This window comes from Tasmannia lanceolata, unplaced genomic scaffold (genome assembly GCF_043159265.1).
Source record: "Tasmannia lanceolata isolate RefF3 unplaced genomic scaffold, GAP_Taslan_0.1 ptg000016l, whole genome shotgun sequence".
Classification (NCBI taxonomy): Eukaryota; Viridiplantae; Streptophyta; class Magnoliopsida; order Canellales; family Winteraceae; genus Tasmannia; species Tasmannia lanceolata.
The window spans coordinates 11,413,995-11,421,631 of record NW_027518693.1 but is presented as its reverse complement, the minus strand read 5'-3'; the positions used below and the strand labels follow the sequence as shown (position 1 = coordinate 11,421,631).

Sequence of the window (7,637 nt, the reverse complement as noted above, 5' to 3'; positions counted from 1 at the left end):
TATGAACTTCTCCTTAAAAATCCAAGTTTTCCTCGTTGGTGACCTATATCACAACATCTCTCATATCCATTCTTTCTGCTGGTGATTCTATAGAACATGACACACCAATTCTAACCAAAGAAACCAAGCACTCTCTACTTATGTAGCTGTTATTTCTTTCATCGCCAATTTCTCCTAAGAGCAGTTGTGGGTCTATGATCTCCATCACCAGTTGTTGAAGGCTTAGATTGATCAGTTGGTCTCTTTCCTATGAACATCTCCAATAGAAGTATTCCATAACTGTACACGTCTCCAGGAATACCAGCCTTGCCACCCATTCCATACTCTGCCATTTATAAACTCACAATTTTGACAAATATAGTGAAATAAGTAACCATTGTTATATAAAGAGAAATAAGAGATTCTACTATGATGGACAAACAATAATCTTATTTTCATACGAGACATTCAGGCCAATTTTGAAGCATTATTTTGACACAAAACTATTTCAACTATTTGTTTGAATGTAATCCAACGAAAAAGGCAATTAAATTTATTTAGAAAACTTAGAAACAAAATCGATCGGTTGTCTGTAAAACATATTCATGAATCGTATTTGCAAGGTAGCGAATGTGTTTATAGATTATAGAGATTTGTGATGATAAATGTCATGATTTACATGCAATTTGGATCTAATTAAAACCCTACAAGATACATTTAAATGATAAAAGAATAGAAAGGTATTACCTGGAGCAAGATACCCGATAGACCCCTTTATCTTGATTGAGCTATTTGGATTTCTGGATAAATTAGAGGATGCTTCATTAAGGAACACTGCTAACCCAAAATCAGCCATGCGGGCATTCATTTCGTCATCAAGTAGAACATTGTTTGGCTTTAGATCACGATGAACTATTGGTGGTTGACAATGGTGGTGAAGATAATCCAATGCCGAGGCTACATCAATGGATATGTCTAATGTCACGCCCCGAACTCATAATTTTAGGTATGGCGCACGTGACAGCCGCCGCACGCCCATAGAGTCACCCCCACAAGCAATAGTAGGCTTTTTCCCGGTTGAGAAGGAACGGCGACAACCAATTGTGGTCGTGTCAAAGGCGACTACAAGTATGAGATGGAGGGTCCAGAGACAACAAGCTTCCTCTTGCACTTTCCACCAAAGAAGACACAGAACTTCCAAGGTATTTCAAAACCCCAAGAAAGGAGGCTAGACAATGCAAATGAATGGCGGACGGGACTGGAACAACTAGCAATAGGGGCTGCTTGTATTGAATTAGAATCCATTGGCAATGATTTTAGGGGATGTTGTAGATGAGGGCACAAATACAAAGTGGTTGCTGTCATTCAAGGAAGAGGGGAAAAATGATGCCTTGAAAGAGAACTAATCTAGTCTCTGATATTATCTTAAATTGAGAGAAAAGACCAACAATGGTCTCTTGTCCAAAGTCAATCCTCTTCATACATGCTAGGTGACTCATTTTTCCATAAGGCTTGATTTGTAAGAAAGGCAACTGCCTTGATCGACCATGCAACAATTAAATTTGATTTGGCAAAATTTCCTTCCTTGCATATGACAAAAAGGTAAGCAATTTAATTGGGTTAGGTAACTTGCCTTCCTTGCCCATGGCCAACCCAACACACCAATCCAAATTGCCTTGCTTGCCCACCATGCTATATTTAGTTAAGAAATTAATTGGCTATTCTTATGACAACAAATCGTGGCCATCCAAATTTCAAAGAAGGCACTAACAGATTTGGTCATCTCTCCTACTTTCCCTTTATAAACAAGATTGATATGGGAATATCATTCTTTACACTTTCCTTTAAGAACTTCTATTTAGGATCCTACAGTACCTTATAGTCCAATAATCATCATGGCCTTTAAAAATTAAAACACTTCTAATTCAATTTCTAGTCACCGAAATTGAAATCCCTAATGAGCACACAAAAATCTTGTCCTTACTTTTTTATGGCATTTGCTTAAAAGCATAGCTACTTTTAGTAAAACATCAAATACCTGATTTTGATAATGACACCCTACTCAAAAAAACTACCACTTTTAAAATTACCTTATTCTAGAGGCATGAGTTTTGGTAGGGACACTCATTTCTAAGCAAATATTCCTAATTTCGATTTTAGTAACGACACTTATTCCAAGGAAATTAATCATAAGTCCATTTGATAATAACATCCATTACAAGTAGTTAAACCATGTTCAAGCATTGGGGCTGGGTGTTACATCTAACCTTTGAATGAGTGTCAAATCCCCAATAAAAGAAAACTATTAGCTTATTCTATTTTCTAACCCCACTAAAGATTTAATAATAAAAGCACAGATTTACTATAAAACTAATAGTTACTTAGGTCATGTATGTATTAAGCACTGGTGAAGGTTCATGGAGATTTCCTTAAAAAAAAAAAAAAAAAAAAAGGAAACCCTGCCACTTCATGCTGGTTAAAAAAAAAGGAATCACGAGTGAACCGCCCCAAAATGCCATCAAGTTCCCACTCCATGTGTGAAAGAGAGTTGTAATATGAAATAAAATGTTAAGAGGTGAAAGAGAGTTGTAATCAAGAGGATTTGAAAGTATGGCGTTGGAAGATATGATGGAAGAGAAAAAATTAAAAGCATGTTGAATATTCAAAAAGCTCTGAAAAGCTAATTAAAAAAGTGTAAAACATGTGAGTAGTTTGTAGAAGCAATTATGCGGGCCCTCTTTTTCAGGAAAGAACTGACTCCTCCTATGAATTCAACGAATAAGACCAATTCAGCTCTTAGGTTGATGTTTTGTGTTGACAATTTTGCCACATCAATAATCCTAGTGGGCCATGTCTTCCCCCATAGTATAATTTTGTAATTTTTGTTGTCTCTCTTTTTCTTCTTTCCCGTTTCTTCTTTCTTGTTTTTGTTCTCTGGGTTGCCTCTTCTCGGGTGCTCCCTTTTCATTTAATACAAATCGCTATTTAAAAAAAAAATGTTTGACTACCCTAAAAAACAGTTTGGCGAGCTAGACTTTTTGTTTATAATGATCTCTTACTCCCAATTTTAATTTCGTTTATGGTCTCTCTCTCTCTCTCTCTCTCTCTCTCTCTCTCTCTCATAAGATAGAGGGTTATTGCCTTTGTCATCCTTCTCTTCCTCCTGAGAAAATGGCGACAAAGGGCTTTCTTGTATTGGGTTTTCTCTTGTGTGCTTTTCTGTTCTCCTCAGTGACGGCAACTAGAGAACTAGCTGAGAATTCTGTTAGGGAAAAAACAGGTACAGTTTGAGAAGTATTTGTTATCTGCCTTCCTTACTCGTTATTTGTTGCTTTTTTCCCTTTCACACCAGAAGCTGATTAGGCCACATTCCTTAATCTTTGTAAATACATGCATAATTTGTCATTTCGGTGCACAGAGGGAGGGAGGGACTTGGAGTTGTGTTGAATTGTCCGAGTTTAGGATCATTGATTTGGCAAGGTGCCAGAAGGATGTGCATAGCCTACAATTTATCAATGATCGGATGATCTCAACCGTCCGGTTAGAGGACCCCAAAGTGGTTTTTGTTAAGTTGCAATGCAAAAAATTGTGCTTGTTTCATAATTTTTGTATATGTATATCACTCTTAACATAATTTGAAATCATTCTCTTGCAGAGCTTTAAAACGAACATTGCTAAAAGTTTTATATATGGGATTTGCCATTGACCATCACAGAAGGTATTTTGAAGACGGGCTGTTGTGTAAGAGAGCATCTACCTCAGATGAATTAAATGAATGAGACAAAATCTGTTGAAAAGTGAGCCTATGTACCTGCTCTCTAAAGCAACAGTGGCCTGCGAAATACCTTTTGGTATGGTCCCTAGCAAATCCCTTCTTATATATTTATGAAATTATTGAGATTTTTTAATTGTGTTATTAGTGCAATATTTAAAGGCTAATTATATTGGCACCATGTTTTAATAATTGTGCAAACTCATCTTGTCCTTTCTTTTTTAATTTGCTTATGAGAGCTTTTTGAGAACTGTAATAACCTTTAACAGCTGTTTAAATAATAAAAAGGCGTGTTTTTATATGGTGCCCGACGTGAAGTCCCTTGTGGCCTTATGGGCGGTACCTGCCCTTGATATTTGATCCAACAGCAGCCTCTTAAAAATTGGGCTGTTGTTGGATCAAATGTCAAGGGCAGTACTTTTGTCGTACCGGACTTCACGGTCGGACACCATATAATTTCCCATAAAAGGCAAGGTGAGTTAGTGCAATTATCAAAATAATGTAGTGCCAATTTCAGCAGCCAATTTAAATAGTGGTCATCCGTATGAACCTAACATATAAAGCTTCTTATTACAGTTCTCAATCGACATGGAAGTTGGGTGTTGCTACGAAAAGGCCTTGTTACGATGGCTAATTGTCCAATCAAGCCAAGCAGGGTAGGGCAAAGTTGCGGCTCTAACAGTTGCTGTGCCCAGTCAGGACAACCGCATAGACAGCCCCCTTGTCGAGTTGGCTCCATTTGAAGCACTCTCCTTTATATTATAATAGTTCTACTTATTTCAATGTATTTCATTGAAAATCTTATATTGTAAATAAGCATCCTATCATTTTAACGTAAATCATGATAAATTGATTATTGTTGTAATTATGATAAAATGGATCTGTAATAGCAATGAAGTTTGGACAACTAGTTAAAACTCATCGTTTTTCTTTGGTTGTTCTCTTTGGATGCTACAATTCCTAACAATCTATTCACAACAAATACAACTAGTTAAAACTAAAAAGAAGAGTAAATATAAACTAAAAAAGGAGTCTCCATATATAGGATGATCTGAACCCTCCGATATATAGTGTTTTCTATAATGTACTGTCCCTCTACAGATCGGAGGGTTGGGAGCGTCCTATAAAGATGATTTATGTGGTACAAGAGAAACCCTTCAAGTACAAGAGACGCGTCTGTGTAGATGGTTAAAGAACATAACCTCAATGTGTAATATTAACAATAAAGTGCATCAAAAGGCTGCAATGATCATTTTATATGAGTATACATAATCTATGTCTGTGGATACAAAATAAATATGTTGGAAACATCATTATTTGGAATCAAGTTTGACTGCGTGGGCAATCAACGAACAGATCAATCCTAAAGTCCAACATTGGGCCCCACAAGGGAAATCAGATTCCTTGTTTTGAAGCAACAGACATCCCATCTGTAAGATTAAATTCTACAAGAAAAATAGGATGATACGACTAAATTGGGGCCAAAGATAGCAACCCATATTTGCATTCCTCAATTATATCAATGGAGCTTATAACCAAGGTTTTAAATTTCGTTTATGGTCTCTCTCTCTCTCTCTCTCTCTCTCTCTCTCTCTCTCTCTCTCTCTCTCTCATAAGATAGAGGGTTATTGCCTTTGTCATCCTTCTCTTCCTCCTGAGAAAATGGCGACAAAGGGCTTTCTTGTATTGGGTTTTCTCTTGTGTGCTTTTCTGTTCTCCTCAGTGACGGCAACTAGAGAACTAGCTGAGAATTCTGTTAGGGAAAAAACAGGTACAGTTTGAGAAGTATTTGTTATCTGCCTTCCTTACTCGTTATTTGTTGCTTTTTTCCCTTTCACACCAGAAGCTGATTAGGCCACATTCCTTAATCTTTGTAAATACATGCATAATTTGTCATTTCGGTGCACAGAGGGAGGGAGGGACTTGGAGTTGTGTTGAATTGTCCGAGTTTAGGATCATTGATTTGGCAAGGTGCCAGAAGGATGTGCATAGCCTACAATTTATCAATGATCGGATGATCTCAACCGTCCGGTTAGAGGACCCCAAAGTGGTTTTTGTTAAGTTGCAATGCAAAAAATTGTGCTTGTTTCATAATTTTTGTATATGTATATCACTCTTAACATAATTTGAAATCATTCTCTTGCAGAGCTTTAAAACGAACATTGCTAAAAGTTTTATATATGGGATTTGCCATTGACCATCACAGAAGGTATTTTGAAGACGGGCTGTTGTACAAGAGAGCATCTACCTCAGATGAATATTAAATGAATGAGACAAAATCTGTTGAAAAGTGAGCCTATGTAGCTGCTCTCTAAAGCAACAGTGGCCTGCGAAATACCTTTTGACCATATGTAGCTGCTCTCTAAAGCAATAGTGCCAATATCAGTAGCATATTTTAATAGTGGTCAATCCATATGACCCTAACATATAAAGCTTCTTATTACAGTTCTGATTCCACATCGTACACCTCCCTACATCGCGCCACCTTGTTACGATAACCCCAGCTGTGTCGACTCAGGAGCACAGCCGAAACAGACCCCTTAGCCCCCTTGTCGAGTTGGCTGCATTTGAAGCACTCTCCCTTATATTATCATATTTCTACTTATTTCAATGTATTTCATTGAAAATCGTATATGGTAAATAAGCATCCTATCATTTTAACGTAAATCATGATAAATTGATTAGGGCGATGATATTGTCACCCCCCCTGCGTACGCATTCGCCCCCCTTATTAATGCTTTTTGACGTCAAATCAAGCCAAAAGGGGAGCGAATACGTAATTTAGGGGGGGTGACAATATCATCGCCCATTGATTATTGTTGAAATTATAATAGCAATGAGGTTTGGACACCTGATATTTGTACTCGTCGTTTTTCTTTGGTTGTTCTCTTTGGATGCTACAATTCCTAACAATCTATTCACAGCAAATACAACTATTTAAAACTAAAAAGAAGAGTAAATATAAACTAAAAATGGAGTCTCCATATATTAAGATGATTTCTGTGGTACAAGAAAAACCCTTCAAGTACAAGAAACGCATCTGTGTAGATGGTTAAAGTACATAACCTAAATGTTTTCAAATAACCGAATATTTTAACCAGTACAAAATTTAGGCGAAATCCCTGAAATTTCAGGATAATATTAAATAAAGAATAAAACCCAGATTTTTTGGTGGTATTCCTTGAATTTCGGCCCAATCGAAATTTCGAAATTTCTCAAAATTTTGTAACGTTTCGAGTTTACTCAATTTCACTTTCGGTCTCAACCATGGTTTTAAATTTTATCCGAAATCCGAAATTTCGGATTTCGGTAAGGAACGAAACGAAATCATACCGAAACCGAAATTTACAGATTTCCGTTCGAAATTTCGAAAATTTCGGCGAAATTTAAAATAAATGATACTTTTTTATTCCGTTAAAGAATTTCGAACTAAATTACCAAAAAATACAGGATTTTGTGCGCAATACCAGATTTCGCCCAAAATTTCGGTTTCGAATAAGTCCAAAATTTTAGCCGAAACCAAAATTTAAAACCATGGTCTCAACCGAAACCCAAAATTTTGGACAGGATTCGGTCGAAATTTAAAACCTTGCTTATAACGTCCAAATGACACACTTGGGTCCGAAAAGCTGATTTATAGGATTGATCCAAACAATGATCAATCCGGGGTACATTAATTGACAGCTTGTCATTACATCCACTGCTTTTACAGTTCTTTCAAGGCTAATGAAAGTTTGTTAGAGGATTCACCATTTCACCTCATTTCCATAGTCGAATCGACTTTGAATTTGATAAATGCTTGTGAAGTATGTCCGTGACTACAATTTTCAGGCAACACCATATATGAGAAGTTTTCCTTGTTGGTGAACTATATCACCAACAAATC

The 7,637-nt window shown here is 36.7% G+C and overlaps 1 long non-coding RNA gene across 2 annotated transcripts; it reads left to right on the top strand.

The window, feature by feature from the left end:
• Positions 1-3,086: 3,086 nt before the first annotated feature.
• Positions 3,087-6,638, top strand: LOC143849107 (uncharacterized). Of its 2 annotated transcripts, XR_013235561.1 has the most exons (3): positions 3,106-3,259; positions 4,328-4,648; positions 6,593-6,638. It is a non-coding gene; the product is annotated as an uncharacterized LOC143849107 (long non-coding RNA). The 2 variants fall into 2 exon arrangements; XR_013235560.1 differs by lacking the exon at positions 6,593-6,638 and having other exon boundaries at positions 3,087-3,259; positions 4,328-4,658.
• Positions 6,639-7,637: the final 999 nt, after the last annotated feature.